Consider the following 26,023-nt stretch of genomic DNA (forward strand, 5'->3'; position numbering starts at 1 on the left):
CAAAAAAAAAAAAAAAAAAAAAAAAGAAAAAGAAAAAGAAAAAGAAAATTATTGAAGTATGAAATAGAAACCCAGGCAAAAAACCCTAATAGGAAACCACAGAAACTACAAATAGTAAAAGGAACAGTCCATCAAGTTATAAACCCGCACAACACCATGCCTGGCGTCTGCCTGCTTGGGAGCTACTGAAATGGAAAAAGGAAGCCCCTTCGATGAAAGCACAAGCTTCTCCATCTTCCCGTCAGACACCTGCTTGCACTGAGAACCCCACAAACATTGGCCGTCAGAGACTCTGAAACACCCATGCCTAACCCTCTCGGTCTCATCAAACCTGCAGTTAAGATTCCTATGCAGAAAACTGATCTAGAAGAATCAAAGGACCTTCCTTACGGTGGAGAGGGAGCCAGAGCTCGGGTCATGAGAGGGACTGGACTTGTTCTTCTGTTGTAACAACTAGAAATTGTATGAATGTGAAACACCTGGTGCCGAAAAGGGACACGAACAAGGTGAAACCCCGCTCCCAGCCCGGCTCTGTGCAGGCACTTTCCAGACCACCGTCTGGGCAGAGCCCACTGCTGGATGTGACCACTGAAAGGAGGCGACAGTAGTGAACCCAAAGGTGACAAATGGAATTATGCAAACTAAAGCCCAATGGAAGATGAACACCGACCTACAGGACAATATGAAGCACCCCAACATATATATATATAACTGGAACCCCTCACCCAAAATAAAGGGAGAAGACAGTAAAAGTAGTCGAAAAAATAATGGTCAAAATTTTTCCATATTTGAGACCAGGCACAGTGGCTCACACTTGTAATCTTAGCACTTTTGGAGGCCGAGGCAGGTGGACTGCCTGAGCCCAGGAGTGTAGGACCAGCCTAGGCAACATGGCGAAACCCCGTCTCTACAAAACACACAAAAAGTGCCTGGGCATGGCGGCAGGTGCTTGGAGTCCCAGTTACTCAGGAGCTGAGGTGGGAGGATCAATTGACCCTGGGAGGTGGAGGCTGCAGTAAGCTGTGATCACACCACTGCATTCCAGCCTGAGTGACAGAACAAGACCCTGTCAAAAAAACTTTTTCCAAATTTGATGAAAACTGCTGCTGGCAGCAGCCACTCAAGATGGCTGCCATCAAGCCGGCTGCAACAGGGAGGCGTGGCCAGGGGCTGCACACTCCATGGAGCCGGCAGGAGCCGGGACAAGCAGGAGCCCCGACAAGCAGGAGCCCCGCCCCTTCTGAGTTGGGGTAGGAGCTCCCCCTGGTGCTGCTGTAGCTGGCCAAGCTGCTGCTGCACACCCGGGCCCCCTGCTCCGGGCCCCCTGCTCCATGGAGCAGGTGGAAGCCCTGCCCTCCTGGGCAGTGCTGCAGCCACCCAAGTTGTGGCTGCAGATCTGAGCCTCCCTGTGTTCTTGGGGGGCTGGGAGCAGGCAGGAGCCCTGTCCTCCCAGGTGCTGCTGCAGCCACCCAAACCACAGCTGCAGACTCAGGCATCCCTGCACTCTTGGGGGCCCAGGCAGGCCCCCCACTCTTGCAGACTCAGAAGTGCCCACTCCCACTGCCTGGTTTCTCCCTGCTGTCAGCTCACGCTCCAGTCTTGGAGCAAAGTCGTGTCTGAGCCCAGGCACCACGAACAGCAGCAGGAAGCAGACAGATTCCTGAGTGGAAGGGGGCAGGTCCCCGGTGAGGCCCCACCGCAGGCCAGAGATCGCCTGAAGGCTAGGGGCTGGGCTGCCAGTCCCATGGACTGGAGTGGGAACTTGTGCCTTTTCTGGACCCACTCATGGCCACCCATGGACCAATCGGCGTGCAGTTCCTCCCCTCTAAGGCCCATAAAAGCCCCGGGATCAGCCAGCGCTGAGCAGACAACAGGACAGCCAGCTGAAGAGAGAAGCCACCCTCCTACTGAGAGCTTCAAAGACCTGCAGAGACACTGGGACTACTGGCTGCAAAGAGGAGCAAACCAATCCAAGGCTTCCTCTCTGCTAGGAGCTGCGCAGATGTTGGGATGGCCAGCTGCAGAGGGGGGCTACCCACTCCAGGCCTCCTCTCTGCTGAAAACTGCACAGACGACAGGATGACCTGCCTGCAGAGAGGAGCTACCTCTGAGCTGTTCTAACACTCAATAAGGCTCCTCTTCGTCTTGCTCACCCTCCACTTGTCTGCATACCTCATTCTTCCTGGATGCAGGACAAGAACTTGGGCAAAGGCGCCACTGGCCACAGAGGTTTCTGGCCAGAAGAGCAACTCCCCAAAGATCCCGTAACACTACGGATGTAACAAACGATGAATACCAAACAGGAAAACACCAGACCAAAGTTCAGTCTTACCAAATTGATACAAACCAGAGAGAGAAAACCTCTCATCAAAAGCAATACACAAAAGAAGAAAGGGAACAGCATCTCTAAAATGCTAAATCAAACAAAACTATCAATCTAGAATCCCATGCCCAGTTAAAACATTCTTAAAAAATGAAACCAAAAACAAAGATTCTTTTCTTCCTGAAAAACTAAGAGAATTAGTTGCCAACAGATATATACTAAAAGAAATACAAAATGAACTTCTTCAGGCAAAAAGATAATACTGGATAAAAACTTGAATATGTAAAAAGTAATAAAGAGCACTTGACATAGCAAATAAGAAGAAGAAAAAAAAGGCCAGGTGTAGTGGCTCATGCCTGTAATTCCAACACTGTGAGAGGCTGAGATAGGAGAATCGCTTGAGCCCAGGAGTTCAAGACCACCCTGCTCAACATAGCGAGACCCCATCTCTACAAAATTTAAAAAATAAAAAGCAAATGTTTTCTCATTTTTAAATGTATGTGATTAAGAGGGTCAATTCATCAAGATTATGTAACAATCCTAAATGAGTATGCCTAGTCTAATAACACAGCTTCAAAACACATGTAAAAAAAAGTATGGAACTTCAAGAAGGGGCAAATTCAAAAGTTAGTCTAAGGGGCCAGGCACGGTGGCTCACGCCTGTAATCCTAGCACTTTGGGAGGCTGGGGTGGGCGGATCACTCACTTGAGGTAGGGAATTTGAGACCAGCCTGGCCAACATGGCAAAACCCCGTCTCCATTAAAAATATAAAAAATTATCCAGGCGTGGTGGCACACACCTGTAATCCCAGCTACTCGGGAGGCTGAGATAGGAGAATCACTTGAACCCAGGAGGCAGAGGTTGCAGTGAGCTGTGATGGTGCCACTGCACTCCATCCTGGATGACAGAGCAAGACTCCATCTCAAAAAAAAAAAAAGTTGGCCGGGCGCGGTGGCTCAAGCCTGTAATCCCAGCACTTTGGGAGGCCGAGACGGGCAGATCATGAGGTCAGGAGATCGAGACCATCCTGGCTAACACAGTGAAACCCCGTCTCTACTAAAAAATACAAAAAACTAGCCGGGCGAGGTGGCGGGTGCCTGTAGTCCCAGCTACTCGGGAGGCTGAGGCAGGAGAATGGCGTAAACCCGGGAGGCGGAGCTTGCAGTGAGCTGAGATCCGGCCACTGCACTCCAGCCCGGGCGACAGCGCGAGACTCGTCTCAAAAAAAAAAAAAAAAAGTTAGTCTAAGGGTATATAAGACTGGATCTCTATCAATCCTTTTTAGCTGACATTTACAAAATGAGTTAATTAGATGAAATGGATAAATTCCTTGAACAATACAAACTACCAAAAATCACACATGAAGAAATAGATAACCTGATAGCCAATGTATCTATTTAATAAATTGAACTTGTAGGTTAAGACCTTCCGGCAAAGAAAACTCCGGGCCAAGATGATGACACTGGTGAATATTTAAGAAAAATAATTAAAACTAAACATTTAAGAAAAATAATTTTAGCCTAGCATGGTAGCTCATGCCTGTAATTCCAGCACTTTTGCAGGCCAAGGCAGGTAGATTGTTTGAGTTCAAGACCAGTCTCTGAAAAAAATAAATTAAATAAAATAAAACAAAATAAAATAATATTAATAAAAGAAAGACAAAAAAGGAAATGACAAAGAAAAGAGGAAAGAAAGAAAAAATTAGCCGGGCATGCTGGTATGTGCCTGTGGTCCCAGCGACTCAGAAGGCCGAGGCAGGAGGACAGCTTGAGCCCAAGGGGTTGAGGCTGCAGCCAGCTATGATCATGCTACTGCACTCCAGGCTGCGCCACAGAGTGAGACCCTGTCTGGAAGACGCATTTCTCAACTCATTTATAAAGCCAACAGTACAAACTACACGCTGATCTCAAAATCAGACAAAGGCATTACAAAGAAAACTACAGACCAGTTTCCCTTATGACCATAGATACAAACATCCTTAAAATTCAAAAATTTCAGCAGACTGAATCCAGCAATAAAGGATGACACAAGCATACCCAAGTGGATTTTATCCCAGGATCGCAAGATTAGTTTAACATTCAAAATATTAATTGGTGCAATTCACCATATTAACAGACTAAAATAGGAAAATACATAATCTTCACAAAAGAGGCAAAAGAAGCATTTCACAAAACCCACCATTTATTCTAAATAAAAACTCAAAGCAAATTGAAAACAGACAGAAACTTCCTCAACCTGGTAAGAGGTGCATGTCCAAAACCTACAGCTACAGTCAGCCCTCCACATCCATGGGTTGAACCAACTGGGGATTGAAAATATTTTTTTAAGATTGGGCGCAGTGGCTCACGCCTTAGTCCCAGCACTTTGGGAGGCCGAGGCGGGCGGATGACGAGGTCAGGAGATCAAGACCATCCTGGCTAACACAGTGAAACTCTGTCTCTACTAAAAATACAAAAAATTAGCCGGGCGTGGTGGTGGGCGCCTATAGTCCCAGCTACCTGGGAGGCTGAGGCAGGAGAATGGCGTAAACCTGGGAGATGGAGTTTGCAGTGAGCGGAGATCGTGCCACTGCACTCCAGCCTGGGCAACAGAGCAAGGCTCTGTCTCAAAAAAATATATATATATATACACATATATATGTGTATATATATATTTTAAATAAAAATAACAACATAACAATAAAAGATAATACAAAATTTTTAATATGGCATAACAGCTATTTACATAGTGTTAACACTGCATTGGATATTTAAATTAATCTAAGGATGATTTAAAGTATACAGGATGATATATATAGGTTATATATCAGTACTACAGCATTTCTTTCTTTCATTTTTTTTTTTTCTTGAGACAGAGTCTCGCTCTGTTGCCCAGGCTGGAGTGCAGTGGCATGATCTCGGCTCACTGCAAACTCCGCCTCCTGGGTTCACGCCATTCTCCTGCCTCAGCCTCCCGAGTAGCTGGGACTACAGGCACCTGCCACCACGCCCGGCTAATTTTTTGTACTTTTAGTAGAGATGGGTTTTCACCGTGTTAGCCAGGATGGTCTCGATCTCCTGACCTCGTGATCCGCCTGCCTCAGCCTCCCAATGTGTTGGGATTATAGGCGTGAGCCACACGCCTGGCCTTTTTTTTTTTTTTTTGAGACGAGGTTTTGCTCTTTTTGTCCAGGCTGGAGTGAAGTGGCGTGGTCTTGGCTTACTGCAACCTCCACCTCCCAGGTTCAGGTGATTCTCCTGCCTTAGCCTCCCAAGTAGCTGGAATTACAGGTGCCCACCACCACATCCAGCTATTTTTTTTTTTTTTTTTTTGAGATGGAGTTTCGCTCTTGTTGCCCAGGCTGGAGTACAATGCAGCGATCTTGGCTCACTGCAACCTCTGCCTCCTGGGTTCAAGCGATCCTCCTGCCTCAGCCTCACGAGTAGCTGGGATTACAGGCATGTGCCACCATGCCCAGTTAATTTTGTATTTTTTAGTGGAGATGGGATTGCTCCATGTTGGTCAGGCTGGTCTCAAACTCCTGACCTCAGGTGATCCGCCCACCTCAGCCTCCCAAATTGCTGGGATTACAGGTGTGAGCTACTGTGCCTGACCACTACAGCATTTTTTAATCAGGGACTTGATCCTTGAATTTTGGTATCCACAGGGTGTCCTAAAACCATTCCCCATGGACACTGAGGGATGACTGTGTATCATAACAAACAGCAAAAGATTGACTGCTTTCCCCTCCCGACTCTTACATGACACATTACTGGAGGTACAAGGCAGTGCAATAAGGCAAGAAAAAAAAAGGTAGAAGGATTAGGAAAGAAAAAATTAAACTATATTCATAGACAAAATGATGATATATGTAAAAAATTAAAACATTAAGTATTAATATTTAATATTGGGGTAAATATTAAATTTAATCAACATTATAAATAAATTTGGCAAAATACATGCACTGAGTACTACAAAGTACTGATGGAAGACATTTAAAAGGACCTGAATCACGGGGAGGTGTACCAGTTTCATGGATGTGGCAGCCCAACAGGGTTAGGGTGTAATAGCTTCACTGTCTTTCTGTCCAATCCTATTCTGTTCACTCACTCCACAGGTGCTAATCCCAAAAGCACTCCCCAGTAAACTTCCTAAAGACAAATCAATTCAGTGTCCACTTTCCAGAGAACTCAACACAAACAGCAATTAATAATACACATTGTAAAGGACATAATTACTGTAATCAAAATGACAGGCAGCTAGATAACCAGCAACATGCTGACCAGAGCCATTAACCTACCACCAGCCTAACCACACATTCATACTCTGAAGGCTTGGAGGAAACATTGGGTAACTCCCAACATGTGCTGGGAAGCTGCTCGTTTGAACAATGCTTCTTAACACAATTAGATATGATCATACGACGTTGCCTTTTTCAATAGTTTTTGACCTACGGAAAACTAAAGTTTCACATGTTCGACTTTCTATTTCCATTGAGTCCTGTCTTAACCACGACCAAACGTCTCTGAGGCCAAAGAGTGCCCACTTTTCAATCACACCAGCCCTCTTATCTAAGAGTGGAGAGACAAGTGTTATTTCTAAGTCAATGTTCCAAGTTCAAGCCTAATTGGAGGACATTTCCTAGACTATTTCATGGGACCTAAACAAAGCAATCAGAGAATCCCAAACAATTTTTTGCCAAATCCTCTGGTCTTGGCTCATTCGCTTCTGTGTATACTACGTCTCAATAAACAAAGTGTTTACACCCTGAGGTCACGGAGATCACAGGACAGGAGAGGAAGTGTGACTGTGGTAAGAGGGAAAGTTCAGGAGTCAAGGCACCTGGACTTGAATCCTGGCTCTGCCTACTAGTTGTGTGACCCTGGTGGGTCACAGCCCTCTCCAGCCTCGGTTTCCTCATCTATGAAACAGGACCAAGAGCACCCACTGCATGCATTGTTCTGAGGTATAAATTATACAAAAGCACAGAATGTGTTCAGAGCATATGCCTCAGATTACAGCAACAATGCTAACAGCAATGAAAATGGGCAACATTTATCTTCAAAACATTTTTCCTAGACTTTATGCAGAGTGACGACTTCTTCTGACAAGGCAATGTTTAAACCACTGGGCGAGTTGAAAATGCCAGTATGTGGCCGGGCGCGGTGGCTCAAGCCTGTAATCCCAGCACTTTGGGAGGCCGAGATGGGCGGATCACGAGGTCAGGAGATCGAGACCATCCTGGCTAACACGGTGAAACCCCGTCTCTACTAAAAAATACAAAAAACTAGCCGGGTGAGGTGGTGGGCGCCTGTAGTCCCAGCTACTCGGGAGGCTGAGTCAGGAGAATGGCGTAAACCCAGGAGGTGGAGCTTGCAGTGAGCTGAGATCCGGCCACTGCACTCCAGCCTGGGCGACAGAGCGAGACTCCATCTCAAAAAAAAAAAAAAAAAAAAAGAAAATGCCAGTATGTGCTTCATGGAATTGTGTTCACAGCCTTTCTTTTTTTTTTAACCTCCATTCAGGACTCGAAAAAGCTAGTGAATTCTTGGTTCCCTAAAAACTGGCACACTAGAGGATGGAATAGAAGTTACATTTGTTTCCTCCCTATTTTTTCAGAAAGGAAATTTTAAGGCCAGGCGCAGTGGCTGACACCTTTAGTCCCAGCACTTTGGGAGGTCGAGGTGGAAGGATTGCTCGAGCCCAGGAGTCTGAGACCCGCCTGGACAACATGGCAAAATCCTGTCTCTACAAAAATACAAAAATTAGCTGAGCACAGTGGCATGCACCTGTAATTCCAGCTACTCAGGAGGCTGAGGCGGGAGGAGAGTTTGAGCCCAGGAGGTTGAGGCTGCAGTGAGTCAAAATTGCGCCACTGCACTCCATCATGGGTGACAGAGTGAGACTGTCTCAAAACAAAACAACACAAAAAATAAAAACCAATACTTAGCTGGAACAGGAAGTATTTTTTAGAAGACTCATTAGCAATGAAAAACTCTGAAAATAAGGTTAAGAAAAAATTCCATTTAAAATAACAGAAAAAGTAAAATATTTAGGAATCAATTTAACAAAAGAAATGCACTTACATACTGAAAACTACAAAACATTGTTGAAAAAAATTAAAGAAGCCCTAAATAAATGGTAAGACATCCCATGTTCATGGAATGAAAGACAACATTAGTAAGATGGCAGAACACTCCACACTGATCAATAGAATTCAACAGATCCTCATCAAAGTCAAGCTTGCTGCAAAAAAAAAAAACCACCGAGCTTGCTTTTTTGAGGAAACTGATAGGCTGATCTGAAGTTCATATGGAAATTCAAGGGACCCACCAGGATAGCCAAAACAATCTTGAAAAAGAAGAACAAAATGGGATACATCTTCTGACTTGAAACTTCTCACAAAGCTACCATAATTAAGACAGTGTGGCACGGCGTGAGGACAGACACACAGGACAACAGCACAGAGCTGAGTTCAGAATAAACCCTCAAATTTATGATCAAGTAATTTTTGACAAAGGTGCCAAGATATTTCAATGATAGAAAGAAAGAGCAGTCCCTCCAACACATGGTGCCAAGTGGCCACGTTAAAAAAGCAAAGCAGGACCCTACCTCACACATGAACGAAATTAACTCAAAACGGATCAAACACCTAAATGTATATCAAAATTATATAAAGCAATGTATAAAAATAGAAACGTAAGCCAGGCACAGTGGCTCATGCCGATAATCCCAACAGTTTGGGAGGGTGAGGTGGGAAGGTTGCTTGAGGCCAGGAGTTCGAGATCAGCCTGGGCAACATACTAAGATCCTAAGAAAAAAAAATTAAATAAAAAAAAATATAGAAATGTACAGGTAAGTCCAAAACTATAAAACTTAGAAGAAAACACATGAGTAAATCTTTTTTTTTTTAAATTTGAGACAGGGTCTTGCTCTGTCACTCTGGCTGGAGTACAGTGGGGCTTCCACAGTTCATGCAGCATCAAACTCCTGGATTCAAGCAATCCTCCTGCCTCAGCTTCCCAAGGAGCTAAGGCTACAGGTGTGCACCACACCTGGCTAATTCTATTTTTTTGTAGAGATGGAGTCTCGCTTTGTTGCCCAGGCTGGTCTTGAACTCCTGGCCTCAAGTGATCCTCCCATCTAGGCCTCACAAAAGTGCTGGGAATACAGGCACGAGCCACTGCACCTGAGCAGTAATAAATCTTTGGGTTTTTCTTTTTTTTTGAGATGCAGTCTCACACTGTCACCTAGGCTGGAGTGCAGTGGCGTGATCTTGGCTCACTGCAAACTCCACCTCCCGGGTTCAAGTGATTCTCCTGCCTCAGCCTCCTGAGTAGCTGGGACTACAGGTGTGTGCCACCACACCAGGCTAATTTTTGCATTTTTCAGTAGAGACAGGGTTTCACCACATTGGCCAGGCTGGTCTCGAACCAACTTCGTGATCTGCCCACTTCGTCCTCCCAAAGTGCTGGGATTACAGGTGTGAGCCACCATGCCCCGCCAGGAATAAATCTTTATGACGTTGGGTTAAGCAATGGTTTCTTAGCTATAATATCAAAGTTCAAGCAGCAACAACAACAACAAAAATTACTTTTATCAAAATTAAAAACTTTTGTGCTTCAAATGATACCATCAAGAAAGATAAAAATTCTGGGAGGCTGAGGCAGGAGAATGGGGTGAACCCGGGAGGCGGAGCTTGCAGTGAGCCTAGATGGCGCCACTGCACTCCAGTCTGGGCTACAGAGCAAGACTCTGTCTCAAAAAAAAAGAAAGAAACATAAAAATTCCAAGGCCTTATGTACTGCAAAAAAACTAAGAAAAAAAGAACCCACACAATGGAAGAACACATTTGTAAACTGTATATATCTGATCTGGCACTTGTATACAGAATATATAAAAAACACATAACTCAGTCATAAAGGATAAGTAACCCAGCTGAAAAATGGGCAAAGGATATGAATAGACATTTCTGCAAAGATGATAGACAAATGGTCAACAAACAAAAGAAAAGATGTTCAACATCATTAGCCATTGGGGAAATACAAATAAAAACCACTGGCCGGGCGCAGTGGCTCAAGCCTGTAATCCCAGCACTGTGGGAGGCCGAGATGGGCGGATCACGAGGTCAGGAGATCGAGACCATCCTGGCTAACACGGTGAAACCCCATCTCTACTAAGAAATACAAAAAATAGCCGGGCGAGGTGGCGGGCGCCTGTAGTCCCAGCTACTCGGGAGGCTGAGGCCGGAGAATGGCGTGAACCCGGGAGGCGGAGCTTGTAGTGAGCCGAGATCCGGCCACTGCACTCCAGCCTGGGCTACAGAGCGAGACTCCGTCTCAAAAAAAAAAAAAAAAAAAAAAAAACCAAATAAAAACCACTATGAGATGTCACTTCACATCCACTGAGATGGCTTTAACCAGAAGGATGAACAATCACAAGTGTGGTCAAGGATGTGGAAACACTGGAACCTTATGTATTGCTGTGGGGACGTAGAACGGGGCAGCTGCTTTGGAAAACAGTTTGGCATTTCCTCAAAAGTAAACATAGAATTACCATATGACCCAGCAACTACACAAATCTTCATAATATCAAACATGGAAACAACTCAAACACCCAGCAATGGGTGAAAGTGTAAAGGAAATGGGGTTGACCTGTACAACGAACAGCCCTTGGCAATAAAAAGCAGCGGAGCTCTGATGCGTGCTAGGGTGTACCAGGAAGCAGGATCAGCACCTGGGACCAGGCGCCTGTGCCGGGCTCACCACACCCCTCCCATAGTCCTCCCCACGCCTCTGCCATCTCCCCTCAGCTTCAGCCCCACTGTCATTCACCTCATCCACAGGTGGCTCAACCATTTCTGTATTTCCTGTCAGTCTCCTTGATGTGCTCCTGACACAAAAGCCTGGGTGAGGCTTCAAGAAGACTATTTTGGGTGGGCCTTTGGTGCAGTCTGACTGCCTGCCTCACTTGTCCCACCTCCTGCCCTGCTCTAGGCTCCCTGGGCTCCTGCCATCCGGTCTGCTACCCCAGGGCTGCCACATGAGTTGATCCCCACCATCTTCTCCTGGAGGCCCCAGACTCAATTTCCCTCCTGGAGGCTTGCCCTGAGCTCCTCATCTAAATGAAGCATGCTAGATTTGCTCTCACAGCCTTACCCCCGTCCTTCAGAGCACACGCCACAGTTGCCAACTGTGTGGATGTGTTCCCTGTACTAGACTCTGAGCTTCAAGAGACAAACGCTTTACCCCTGCACTGCCAGCCCCCAGCACCACTGACTGTCACTCAGTTATCCATGCACTGGATGACCAGAAAGGCATGACTACCCATTCCAGCTCTGAGGACGCTGCCTGGTGCTGCTCCTCCTCCTCCCACACCAGAGACCCCAATCACCCAACACGTGATCACACTCAGGACGTGCAGTGCTGCCAAGCCTCAGGGCAGCCAAGCTTCTCCCAATACTCAACCAGAGCCCTTCACATACCAAGTACATGCTAATTAATTCCAGTTTGTAAATCCTAATGTTGGTTCTCTATGTGAAATGAGGCCTATGTTAGGTGTCTCATCCTTGCATCTGGGGCCCATGCCTGGCTCTGCAGGTCACTGACAAGAGTCTCTGCCCTGCAGCATCTCCCAGCCAGAGGCACAGGGTCACCAACAGGCAAATTCTGCAAATGACTTACTATTTAAAATACATCAGAATGGGTCAAGGGTGGATAATAACTTCAGGTAAGTTCTGATGTTTTCCGCAAAAGAAATTAACGAATATGGCCGGGCGCGGTGGCTCACACCTGTAATCCCAGCACTTTGGGAGGCCAAGGCCGGTGGATCACGAGGTCAGGAGATTGAGACCATCATGGCTAACACCGTGAAACCCCGTCTCTACTAAAAATACAAAAAATTAGCCGGGCGAGGTGGCGGGCGCCTGTTGTCCCAGCTACTCAGGAGGCTGAGGCAGGAGAATGGCGTGAACCTGGGAGGGGGAGCTTGCAGTGAGCGGAGATGGCGCCACTGCGCTCCAGCCTGGGTGACAGAGCGAGACTCCATCTCAAAAAAAATAAAAAGAAATGAACGAATAAAGCTAGAGTTAGAAAGAAGCTACTGCGCACCCCTTCGCTCTTCCTAACTGCAAGCTGACTCTGAAGGTGGGGCTCAAGCTGAGAAGTGCTCCCCTTCAGGAGACAGTCTCTCTCTATACGGTGCAAACACCACCCTCCCACCTGCTCACTGACCCCAGATGCCTGCTCACCTGGGTCTCGCCAGACACTCCAGTCACGCAGAGCTGCTGGCTCCGGCTGCACCCCCTGCCGCCTGAGGTGCGCTCTTTTTGTGCTTGGTGAATAGCCGAAGGCTCAGCTGCCGATACCCCTCCTTTCCAGACGAGATACCCCTTCTCCAGAAAGCCTACCTGAACGCCACACCCCTCCCGGCCATCCACCCTCGGGTTCTCCCTACAATCCCAGGCACATGGCCGCCTCCGCCGCCCACAGGATGTTAGCACAACTCACTATCGTGTCCCCCAACAGAGGCCTGGTCTGTCTCCTCCCTGTAGTGGGTATCTGACTGCCAAGTGGCTGGCACATACCCGCGACAGGAGGGGCGAGATGAGTGTGGGTGGGCCTGGCAAACACAAGACCAGGTGTGAGAGCCCTGCCAGAGCAATGGAGACGGGCTCTGCCCAAGTGAGACTCATCCTGGGCCCCAGTGGCCTTGGGCAGAAAGCCCCACACCATTCCTGGACGCTCTGTGATTCCGGCACATGCTGCAAATGAGGGTCTCAGGCACGTCACAGCACTACCGCCTCCCAGAAGTAGGAATTTCCACAGCACGGCTGAATTCTGAATGGAAAATAAAAGGTCAACACAGCTGCAATCAAACAGAAACAGCACCTAGAGCTTCAGAAGCTGCCCCCCTTTGTCAGGCACACATGCAGCCGGCAATCAGATCCCAAGAAAGCTTACACTGCGGAGGCTTCAGCACAGCCCCGAGCGCCAGGAGGAACATGCTGGCCACCACTGTAATCCCAGGCAATGCTTGAAGGGACTGTAACAGAAAACCACTAGGAGTATCTCAAGGCAAACAGTAAACTCAACCCATGAAGGAAGCATCAGCCACTCTGTCTGCATAGTGTTGGGGCCTCTAGTAGTTTAAAGTAATAATCAAGGCCGGGCGTGGTGGCTCAAGCCTGTAATCCCAGCACTTTGGGAGGCCGAGACGGGCGGATCACGAGGTCAGGAGATCGAGACCATCCTGGCTAACACAGTGAAACCCCGTCTCTACTAAAAAAATACAAAAAAATAGCCGGGCAAGGTGGCGGGCGCCTGTAGTCCCAGCTACTCAGGAGGCTGAGGTAGGAGAATGGCACAAACCCAGGAGGCGGAGCTTGCAGTGAGCTGAGATCCGGCCACTGCACTCCAGCCTGGGCGACAGCGCAAGACTCTGTCTCAAAAAAAAAAAAAAAAAAAGTAATAATCAAGAGAAAAAGCAGAGGCTGGGCGCGGTGGCTCACGCCTGCAATCCCAGCACTTTGGGAGGCTGAGGGGTGGATCACAAGGTCAGGAGTTCAAGACCAGCCTGGCCAAGATGGTGAAACCCCATCTCTACTAAAAAATAAAAAATAAAAATAAAAAAAGAGAGAGAAAAAGCAGAAAAGATGAAAGGAGAATGGCAAGAAAGGAAAATAGACTCAAACACTGTAGGCCAAACAAGGGGTTCTAGACCCTGTGTCCAGCACCCTGGCTACCAGGAGCTGGGGAGACAGTGGTGCTCCCACACTTTACATCTGTCTACACCGCCATCACTGTGCTCTGTGTGCACTGTCTTAGACCAGCCTGCAAGAGGCTGGTTCATCGGCCTCTTAGTGTTGAAATTAATTTTTAAAACTCCTATTATACACAAATAACACTCAGTAATTTACAGAACCCACTGAGACTCAGCCATGCTTCCGCTTCGCAACAACCTTGAACAAATAAGCAGGACAAGCATCTTATCTGCAGATGACAGCTCCAGTGCTTAACTGACTTATCTGTGCTCAATCACATAGGCACGATTAAGTCAATGTTTAACTCAAGTCTTCTGCACGGAGAACAGTGTAGCATCTGCTACCACCTAGAATTTGACACTGATAAGGGGCCAGGCACAGTGGCTCATGCCTGTAATCCCAGCACTTTGGGACGCAAAGGCAGGAGGATCACTTGAGCCCAGGAATTCAAAACAGCCCGGGTAACATGGTGAAATCCTGCCTCTACAAAAATTACAAAATTAGCTGGGCATGGTGACATGCACCTATTGTCCCAGCTACTTGACAGGCTGAGACAGGAGAATCGCTTGAGCCCAGGAGGTCAAAGATACAGTGAGCAGAGATCATGCCACTGACCTCTAGTCTGGGAGATAGATCAAGAACCTGTCTCAAAAAAAAAAAAAAAAGAAGAAGAAGAAAGAAAAGAAACTGATCGGGGACTCATCGCCTTGCCACAGCCTCCAGGAACACATCTGCACCAAGGTCCTCAGCGGCATGCAACCTTCTGACCCTCACCTTGGGATGTTCTCTTCTGAAAAATCCTAGTCACTCTTGTTTTTAACAGCTTCATTGAGATAAAATTCACATTACATACAATTCACCCAATTAAAGTATATGATTTTAGGTTATTTTTAGTATACTCACAGACATGTGCACTTTCACCACAGTCAATTTTAGAATACTTTCATTATGCTAAGAGAAATTCCACACCTCTCGGCTGTCATTCCCCAGCCCTTGGCAACCACCAATCTACTTTCTACCTCTACAGATTCACTTCTGGACACTTCACATAAACGGAATTCTCATGAGATCCTTGGGGTGTCGCTCCACAAGCCAGAAACCGCTGTGGCCAGTGGTGCCTTCTGCCTGAGTATTGCTCATGCCCGCTGGGATCGTTCTGCCCACTCAGCCTGGCAGGCTGCGCTCAGCTCGCACTACTGGCCCAGATCCCACACCTGCCAAGTGCAAGCCAGGCGCAAAGTGGCAAGGGGTGTGTGGGCAAGCAAGTGCAGGGTCAAGCCACCGTGCATAGCCAGGCATGCCGGCTGCAGCAGGGCAGGCTGCTCCAGATGCCAGCTCTGTGTGAGGCTGCGGCTTGACCAGATGTACTGCACATGGCTTCTGCTGTGGGCACCTGCATCTGGACGAGGGGAATGCAGTGGCACCCAGAAGCTTGGAGATGCCAGGAACTACAGAACCCCAAAGAGGATGTCACAGCCCTGGCTCGAGAAGACCGTAGGTCTGGGCTCCCCAAAGTGTTGCAGCTCTTCTCTCCTTTTCATTGCCTGCGACGTGGTGAGTGGTGGACGGGGGGCGTGTTTCAGCCCTGCTTGTGTTGCAGCTCATTTAGTCCCACCATTCAGCAGGTCCCAAGTTCTTGTCACATATCCAGGAAGTACGTGGACAACTGGAGAGTGAGTGAGGTGGAGAGGAGCTTCACTGTGCGACAGAACAGCTCTCGGGAGACCCACAGTGGGTAGCTCCTTTCTGCATGCGGGTTGTCCTGATGAGTGTCTGGCTCTCAGCAGAAAGGAGACTCGGACTGGTTAGCTCCTATCCTATCTGAAGGCGGGCTGACCTGTTGCTTGCCTGAGTCTGGCTGAGTCCAGGGTTTTTATGGGCTTCAGAGGGAAGAAAGCGTGTGCTGATTGGTCCATGGGTGGCCGTGGGCATGCCCAGAAAAAGCACCATAAGTTCTTACTCTGGTCCATGGAACTGGCAGCCCAGCCCTCAAGCTTCAGGCTGTCCCTGACTTCAACATGGGGCTTCACCAGGGACCTGCCCCTTTCCACCCAGGAGCCTGTCTGCCTCCTGCTGCCATCAACCTGCTGTCCATGGTGCCCAGGCTATTCGTGCTGAGGGGCTCCTGCAGGCCTGTGCCACACTTCCCTCAGCCCCTCCTCGGGCTCCCTCCAGTGCTTGCTCGTCAGCACCCAAAGTCCGAAGGGGGCTGAGGAGGCAGGCGGCTGGCATGTCAGTTTTGCCCCAAGTATATGCACACCTGGCCAGGTTGCAACAGTGCCTGGGTTCAGCCTCAACTTTGTTCCAAAACTGACGTGGGCGCCAGGAGCAGGGAGAGGGCAGGCAGTGGGAGCAGGCACTTCTGAATCTGCAGGGGAAGGAGGGCTTCCTGAGTCCCCAAGAGAGCAGCGATGTCTGGGTCCATAGCCACAGCCAGGCAGCTGCAGCTGCGCCCAGGAGGGCCGGTCTCCCACCCCTCCAACTTGGAAGGGGGTGCGGCTCCTGCCTGTTCCCAGGTCCCACCAGCTCCATGGACCATGCAGCCCCAGACCACCCCCACTGCAGCCAGTATCATGGCAGCAGCCACTCCAGACAAGTCACTAATGCCATTAGAATCATACAGTATGTTTCCAGCTTCTTTCACTCAGTCTTTTTTTTTTTTTTTTGAGACACAGTCTTACTCTGTAACCAGACTAGAGTACAGTGGCATGATCTCGGCTAACTGCAACCTCCGCTTCCCGGTACGCCACCACGCCCAGCTAATTTTTGTATTTTTAGTAGAGACAGGGTTTCACCATGTTGGTCAGGATGGTCTCAATCTCTTGACCTCGTGATCTGCCCACCTGAGCCTCCCCAAGTGCTGGGATTAGAGGCGTGAGCCACTGCACCCGGCCAGCATATTTTTAAGGTTCACACACATTATAACATGAATCAGTAACTCACTTCTTTTTATTGCCAAATAATATTCCATCGCAGGGATGGACCACATTCTGTTTATCCATTCATCCGCTGATGGACATTTAGGCTGTCTCCACTTTCTGGCTGTCGTGACCACTCACGGACAAGTTTCTGGGTGGATGCGTATATTCCCAGTCACTCAACCAAAAGAGCACACAAAAGGTGAACCAGTTTCCAACTGAGACACTCATTTAATTTGACCAACTATATTATTTAAAATATAGAGAGATGAGATAATTAGGAGAAATAAATGACCAAAGGAAGTGCAGAAATAAAGACACTAAGAGACAAGAGCAAACCCTGATGTGACGGAATAAATGGTGATCGAAGAAAGAGACGCTATTTCTAGAATGGGTCCTACAGGTACATTTGCAAAACACTGTGCCTACAGCTTTGCTCATGACTGCACAAAAATGCCACAGCACCTCCATATAGCAGAATACAGTGCAGCCATGGAAAAGAATGTACTGGAAAATGTACTGATATGGAAAGGCCTCTCAAACATAGTTGAAAAAGGCAAGGTTCAGAAACCTTTTAAAAAGAAAAGAGTAAGGAAAAAAAATACATACACTTGTTTGCTTGCAAAGTTACAAAGTATCTCTAGAAGAATACACAAGAAGCTGGTCTAGCAAGGCTTCCGGGGAACCAGGTGCCAGGGTAAACACTAGGAGGCTTCACTGAGCTCCCTTTGTACTTTCGAACCGTGTCTATCATCTGCTCAAAAATATTAATAAACAAAGTTGAAACTTTCTAGGAAGCCAAAATAGAGAATCTGTGAGAATCAAGACATTTATACTTCGGAAAGCAAGTTACAAGAGAGGCCCAGGAAGCTGGAAGCAGCCGACATGGGAAATGGGTCAAGGAGTCCCTCCCACTGCCCCACCAGCCATTCTCTGAGGGCAACTCCCCATTCTAAACCCAATCATCTTTACTGAAGCCCATGCTCAAAAGAAAATGTTGCAATCGACAGCAAGACATTCCCCGAACACAAACCGCCAGGTGCCATGGCTCCTGTCTACAATCCCTGCACTTTGGGAGGCCAAGGGGGGAGGATCACTTGAGCCCAGGAGATGGAGGCTGCAGTGAGCTGTGATCACACCACTGCATTCCAGTCTGGGCAACCCACCCCGACTCTCTCCACAAAAAAAAAAAAAAAAAAAAAAAAGGTAATACAAATGTATCTGTTACCCTCAAGGAATTCTCAGTTCAGAGAGGAGAAAATATTACGTGATTGTGCAGTGACCAAAAGCACCACCTAGAGCACTATGGGAGGGGGTGGAGCACCTGAGGACAAGGCAGGGATTCAGGAGGTGCTCCTGCGGACATTACCTGAGTCTGAGTCAAAGGGCTAAAGGAGCCAGTGAGCTTGGCTTAGTTTTGGAAGGACGGACACTAAGCAAGGCTTGGCCCATGACCACATGGCAGTTTTTCTGGAGAGCAGAGTCGGTTGGGGTCACGCAGGGCTGTGGAGCATGGTCCAGGAGGCACTGGGGAGCCAGGGAGGAGAGCCGGGCAGCAGACTCACTCGCCCAGACGCTCCGAGTCTGGTGCCATCCTGTGCACTGTAGGATTTCAACAGCATCCCTGGCCTCCACAAATCCCTGGCCATCCCCTCCTAGTTAGGACAACCAAAAATGTCTCCAAATATTGCCAAATGTAGCAGGGGCGTGGGGAGTGGTGTCAGAATGACCCCCAGGGAGACCACTGCCCTATGTATATCATCTGAGCAGCTATGTGGCAGAGACAGGGGAGTGGCTCAAGGCTGGGGCAGGGGAGCCCCAGGAGGCACAGCCTAGTACAGGAAGGACATGGCACAGGCCCTGCTCAGGCAGGGGTTCTGATCACTGTTCAGGGGAACTAGCAGCAGGACCTGGAGCCGCACCACGTGGCAGTTGAGAGGAGGACCCAGCGTGCCAAACTTCTAGGTGGGGACCAAGCTGATGGAGGCTCCAAAGCCCCAGAGGGTTGAGGCCAGAAGTGAATGTGGGTGCTGAGGCTGAGCCATCCCAGGGGCTCTCGTGCATGGAGGCTGGCTCCAGCCTCCAGCGTCTGAGGCTGAGGGGTGACGTCCAGCTGCACCTTCAGCCATGGTGAGACGGCCCAGACAACAGGTGCGGGGTCCTCAGCTCTCTTCAGCACAGCGTCCGCGCAGGGGTGCACCCTCCCCACACGAAGGCCATGCGCCACACCCTGCTTTGGTCCACGGACCCTGAGATGCCAGTCCAGGATGGTGCTGGAAAAGACACTAGGTTTCTGCCACTCTCTTGCCATAAAAACAGCATGTGCCAAATAGGGCCTGGTCCTGGGTCTGGAAATGAAGACTCTTGGGAAAGAGTCACAAGGAAATGAAATGTGAGCAGGAATCCGCCTCTGCTGCTGTGAGCGCTGCAGTGCTGGGGTTGCTCCTGCAACTCGCCCTAGAGAAAGCTGTCCAATAAACTCCTGGATTTGGATTTCTTCCGTCACCAATCCGTCCTACAGGACATTGCCAATTAAATCTCCCTAAACCATTAATCAGGACATCCCCTGCTCACAAAGCTGCCTGCAGTGGCTCCCTGTTAGCTAGAAAATTAAAATCTAGGCTGGGCGCGGTGGCTCCCGCCTGTAATCCCAGCACTTTGGGAGGCCGAGGAGGGCGGATCACGAGTTATGGAGATCGAGACCATCCTGGCTAACACAGTGAAACAACATCTCTACTAAAAATACAAAAAATTAGCCAGGCGTGGTGGCGGGCACCTGTAGTCCCAGCTACTCGGGAGGCTGAGGCAGGAGAATGGGCTGAACCCGGGAGGTGGAGCTTGCAGTGAGCTGAGATAGCCCCACTGCACCCCAGCCTGGCCGACAGAGCAAGACTCTGTCTCAAAAAAAAAAAAAAAAAAAAAAAAAAGAAAATTAAAATCTAAAGTCTTTAACTGGAATTCAAAGACCTTCTCATTATGACCCTTATCCCCCATTATTCCTTTATCCCATTATTCCTTACACAACCTTTAAACTGCTAGAAACCACACATAACCAACTTTCTCACCTTTGCCCCCAAAATGTGAAAATACTTGTGTCTGCAGTGCTATGTCCCTACTCTCCACTCTTCACATCCCACTGTGTGTGGTTCAGCTACAAGACCACCTCGACTTGAAACCTCCCTTCACTGCTGCAGCCCCCTGCAATTATCTCCCCTTTAAACTTCTAAAGCAAACTCTTCTGTAAATGGGCCAGATAACACAGGGTTTAGGCTTTGTGGGTCACACAGCCTCTACACAAGGAGTCAGTTCAGCCAGAGCAGCCATGGACAATACAGAAATAAACAGGTGTGGCTGTTGAATAAAATCTTATTTACAAAAACAGGCAGAGGAGTCTGCTAGTGGTGCTGTAGTGTACTGACCCCTGGTCTGGAGCACTGGTTAGGCCTTTAATCACAGAAGGGCTCATATCTGTAGCAGACTTTTTCTTTTTAAGCTCCCTGAAAGCATGCCTGTGGCACTACAATGTAAGTACAACTGAGCATAAATTAGATGTTCAATTTTAAAACTGCAAAACAATAGTTGGAAAACACTTGCATAAAAAATTGAAAAAATATTATTAATGTTAAATATTATGATTTTCCCACAGAATTTCAAAAACTCAGAAGAAAGGAGTGGAAACTCACACCAAATGTTGCACCAAGAAAAATTCCACCCAATGAAGCCTAATAGCGGCCACTAATCTCTTTTCACAATACACAAACTGTGTCAAAGACTGGTATGAGTTTCATAACAAGATTATCAACTGGAGGGGGGTGCTATTTCATGTTAACAAAACTCACAGATGTATGATAATAAAATTACTTTGTCACCATCACATTTCAGGGGGTTAGCAGGATGGCAGGCACCAGTGACCAACACAAGTTTTAGGAGAGACAAACCCTGCAAAATCCTGGTCTCAGGTGTCTTGATACCAAACACAGCAGAAGTGGCAGAGGAGTTGGCATGCAGACCAGCTGAGGAGGAGGACCCCAGCGGGTGGAAACAGTGTGGCAAGGCCATGGAAGTCAGGGTCAGACTCAATCTCAGGGCACAGTGAAGACTTGTCAGATAAACTTGGGAACAAGTCTAAGTGGCGGATAAAAGGCACAACGAGGCAAGCACAGGGGCAGCAGAGACAGCCGATGTTGGAGGGTAAGGATTTCACCTGCTGAAGAAAGGTAAAGAGAAGGGACAGGAGACAGGCAAGGCAGGGTAGTCCAGCTCTTCGAGGGAGTCTGTCCAGCTCTGCAAGGGAGTCTGCTCCACAGGCTGAACACCAGAGTCTGCTCTTTTGAGCCATGCCTTGTGGTGTCTTTACAGGACACCTGCAAAGTTAACCGTGAGACGCAGCGCATAAGGTCTATGACACAGGACCATGAGTCAGCAAAGAGGCACAGCAGAGGGGCTTTGCTAGTAGAAGTAGGTGTCTCAGCATAAGAGCATATTTCATGGACTTTTTTTCAACAGCACCAAAGAAACTGGTACAAGCCTACCAGGAGGCTGCATTCTCTGAACTGCTGTTGATAAATTGTTCAAGGACATGCCAACTCTCCATGTAGCATGCAGCTTCCACAGCCCATCCCAGCATAGAGGTAGGAGACAAAGCTGGGATGGGCATTTAAAAATCTATTTTAGGCTATTTTTGTTACCACTATCCAAACATTAAATATTCTCACCTTAAATGTCACAAATCTCAAAACACGCTACTAAAGGTGGAAGGGTTTTCCCTAATCTTTGCGTCACACAATATAAAGGCGATGAGATGTGATTTTCTAAGGTAAAGCTAAGACACAGAGGGAAGAGGTGACCAGACTTGAGGAGGATCATCTCCTTGAGAAATATGCGGAATCTTTCCACTACGTTCTGAAGCAAGTTAAATCTTACTTCTCACAACAGCTTAGCAGCAGAATGTTACACTGCTGGTGATTCCACCTTCTCACTTTCTGTTATGTCCTCCCTGTCACTTAATGTTTATTTTAATAAATCACTTCTCCTGTTGCAAGGATAATACTGAGAAGTACAACAATGGCAGGCTGGGTGCAGTGGCTCATGCCTGTAATCCCAATACTTTGGGAGGCCAAGGCCAGTGGATCACTTGAGCTCAGGAGTTTGAGACCAGTCTGGGTGACATGCAAAACCCATCTCTACAAACAAAACAAAAAAATTAGCCAGCTGTGGTGACACACACCTGTCGTCCCAGATACGGGGGAGGCTAAGGTGGGAGGATGCCTTGAGCCCAGGAGGTTGAGGCTGCAGTGAGCCATGATCGCACCACTGCACTCCAGCTTGGCCAGCAGAGTGAGACCCTGTCTCAAAAACAAGAAAAAACTGGCTGGCCACGGTGGCTCATGCTTGTAATCCCAGCACTTTTGGGAGGCCGAGGTAGGCGGATCACCTGAGGTTGGGAGTTCAAGACTGGAGACCAGCCTGACCAACATGGAGAAACTCCGTCTCTACTAAAAATACAAAATTAGCCTGGCGTGATGGTACATGCCTATAATCCCAGCAACTCGGGAGGCTGAGGCAGGAGAATCACTTGAAACTGTGAGGCAGAGGTGCAGTGAGCCAAGATTGCACCATTGCACTCCAACCTGGGCAACAAGAGTGAAACTCCATGTCAAAAAAAAAAAAGGCTTGGCAGTTTAGTTCAGAGAGCATTACTTTAAATCTTACTTTTGTCAATAACAACCTTACATGACCCTAAGGACAATAAGTGCCAAACTTTTTTCTCTAAGAATTTTTTTTTTTTTTTTTTTTTGCCAGGCGGAGTGGCTCAGGCCTGTAATCCCAGCACTTTAGGAGGCTGAGGCGGGCAGATCGCGAGGTCAGGAGATCGAGACCATCCTGGCTAACACAGTGAAACCCTGTGTCTACCAAAAACACAAAAAATTAGCTGGGCGTGGTGGCGGGCGCCTGCAGTCCCAGCTACTCAGGAGGCTGAGGCAGGAGAATGGCATGAACCCGGGAGGCGGAGCTTGCAGTGAGCCAAGATCGCGCCACTGCACTCCAGCCTGGGCAAGAGTCAGACTCTGTCTCAAAAAAATAATAATAAATAAATAAAATAAAAATATTCTTTTTTTTTTTTGTATTTTTAGTAGAGACGGGGTTTCACCATATTGGTCAGGCTGATCTTGAACTCCTGACCTCAAGTGATCTGCTCACCCCAGCCTCCCAAAGTGCTGGGATTACAGGAGTAAGCCACCGCACCTGGCCATGAACGTCTTAAAACAATCTTACATAATAATTCATCTACACTTTGGGAGGCCGAGACAGGCGGATCACGAGGTCAGGAGATCGAGACCATCCTGGCTAACACGGTGAGACCCCGTCTCTACTAAAAAATACAGAAAAAACTAGCTGGGCGAGGTGGCGGGGCGCCTGTAGTCCCAGCTACTCGGGAGGCTGAGGCAGGAGAATGGCGTAAACCCGGGAGGCGGAGCTTGCAGTGAGCTGAGATCCGGCCACTGCACCCCAGCCTGGGAGACAGAGCGAGACTCCGTCTCAAAAAAAAAAAAAAAAAAAAAAAAAAATTCATCTAAGTATGTGAGGCTTGTTTCTCTTTTATCTTTATAAACATGTGTTCATCCAAATATGACCTCAGCTTTCTTGTGTAAGAAACCAGCGCCACAGACGTCCAGCTTAATGTCAACTGGAAGTTTACATTACACTGGCAGTGCTGGGGAAACTGAAGACCCACTGACCTGGCACTCGTACCCCGGAAGCACCAGCTCTTGGCGGTAATAGCAATTCCTAACTTTCTAAAACACAGTGTGCCAGGAACAAAGTGTTTCACAAGTCTTAATTCACTGGGTCCTCACGACAACCCTATGAGACCAATATTATTAGTGTTCCCATTTTACAGACGAGAAGCCAAAGGCACAGAGACCTTGCCGAAGACCACGAAGCCAGTAAACAGAAGAGTTGGGCCTCAGAGGCGGGCAGCCTGGCTCCAGAACCCGCCCTCCTGTCCACTCTGCCCCCTGCCTCTCAGCAAGACAGCTGGCGAGACCAAGGACAGGGAGCGAGGCGCCACCCCCTTCATTCACTCCAAGCATTTATGGCTACAGAGCCTGCGCCCAGGGCGGTTTATGGAATGAATCTCCTCGATTTACAGCCACACCTCCTATCAAATCTCCTTTCCCTCCCCTGGCGCGAGAATCGCACCTTGCTCATTGGGCATCGGGCGCCGCCGACGGAACCACCTGCTGTTCATAGAGGGCACCTAGGACGCAGTGTCCAATTCCTCTCACTGGCTTCAAAAGGCAAATCTACGTATTGTTGCACCAGGTGGCACGTGAAGCCTCGCCACTGTAGGTTTTTCAGCAGAGGTCACTGGAGGTCTGGTTAAACCCGTACAGCGCTGAGGGGGAGGGGGCCCGGCTGCGTTTCCGAAGCTGCGCAGCGCCCACAGCAGCTGCTGGTGGGAAGCGGCTCGGAACACACCCACAGCTGCCAAGGAGCCGGCTGCACGTTTTAAAATAAAAAACGTCCTGGGCCCCAAAATGCACAGCCTGCCTCGCTCGCGGCCCGCGGCACGGAACGCTGCCTCCACCCACAGCACTCCAGCAACTGGGAAGCAACCGAGGGAATTCCAGCTCGGGGGGCAACGGGGAAGGGAAGGCTCCGAGCGCCGGAGCCCCAGCCCGCGCCTGCCGCAGAGGCGAGGCCGCGGAGCCCACCCGCAGGCGGCCATGACCCCACCTGGAGACGCCCATGCCCGCTCCCCGCGCCCCGGGGACAAAGCCCGAGCCTGCACCGCAGCGCACCGCAGCCCTGCACCCGGGCCGCCCTTCAGGACGCCGGCACCAGCCCCGACCGGCAGGCACCCACCTTGTCCCCACTCCGACGCCGCCCGGGAATGCGGCCGGCGCCGGAGCTCAGGCTGGGCACACGTGCACCCACACGCACCACGGGCGGGGTCCCCTCACACCCCCCTCGGGCAGGGGCACACTCACACCCACCTAGGGCCGGGTCCCCTCACACCCCCCTCGGGCAGGGGCACACTCACACCCACCTAGGGCCGGGCACACTCACACTCCCCTCGGGCAGGGGCACATCCACACCCCCCTGGGGCCGGGCACACTCACACCCACCGTGGACAGGGGCACACCCACACCCACATTGGGGCCGGGCACACTCACACCCACCTAGGGCAGGGACACAACCCACCTTGGACAGGGGTACAGTCACACCCACTTCGGGTCGGGCACACGCGCACTCACCCACCCTCACACTCCCAGCCCGGCCCGTCGGCGCGCACCCGGGCCCCGTGCGGCCTCGGCCCCTCGCGCCTCGGCGCCCCCCGCCCGTCCTGGCCCCGCACGCCCACGCCCCCTCCCTCCAGGGCCCAGTCACCTCCCCTCCCGCCGCTGCAGTAGCCGCGGGCCTGGATTCCTCGCGCTGCCGGGCCTGGAGCCTCCGCCGAGGCTGGGCCAGGACCACGGGGACCGCAGCGCCGGCCCCTCCGCCATCTTCCCGGCCCGCGCCGCCCACCGCCCGCCGCCCGCGCTCTCACCGGCCGGCTGCGCGCGGGCCGCGCCGCCACACTCCCTCATCCCGGCCCGCGCGACGCGCGTGAGCCGTCCGCCGCTCCCCGGCCTCTCTGCTGCTCCGCCGCCGCTGCCGGGGCAGCCCGTGCTGTCGGCGTCCTCCGTCGCCGCCGCCGGCCCAGTGCGCGGCGGCCGCGCGTCCTCCCGTCACCAAGCGCAACCCCCCGCCTCCGGCTCCGCCCCCGCGGCGGACCCCACCCACCGCCAGGGGGCGCTGCCTCGCGAGGCCGCAGAACGCATGCGCTGGCGCGCGGCATGCCGGGAGCCGGAGTCCCGCGGAGGGCTCGCGCGGCATGCTGGAGCCGCCTGGCCCCGCCCCGCCGCCGCGCGAGAGGCGTCCCGGGCGGACCTACCGTGTGAGTTAGCGGTGTCTTCCCGTCTCTTTTGGTGCAGAGCAATTACCATCTGACACGTCTCAGTGTGGTTTGGTGTAATTTTGCCCTCTCAAACCAC

General features: G+C 49.8%; 1 protein-coding gene across 2 annotated transcripts in view; it reads right to left on the minus strand.

The window, feature by feature from the left end:
• The window catches only part of ARHGAP39 (Rho GTPase activating protein 39), a 142,524-nt gene extending 116,803 nt beyond the window's left edge, over positions 1-25,721 (minus strand). For both annotated transcript variants that reach the window (XM_025395395.1, XM_025395394.1), the window contains exon 1: positions 25,537-25,721. The gene's annotated coding sequence lies outside the window, so the exon portion shown is untranslated. The remainder of the gene's footprint in view (positions 1-25,536) is intronic.
• Between the last annotated feature and the right edge of the window lie 302 nt (positions 25,722-26,023).

This window comes from Theropithecus gelada, chromosome 8 (genome assembly GCF_003255815.1).
Source record: "Theropithecus gelada isolate Dixy chromosome 8, Tgel_1.0, whole genome shotgun sequence".
In the NCBI taxonomy this organism is placed as follows: Eukaryota; Metazoa; Chordata; class Mammalia; order Primates; family Cercopithecidae; genus Theropithecus; species Theropithecus gelada.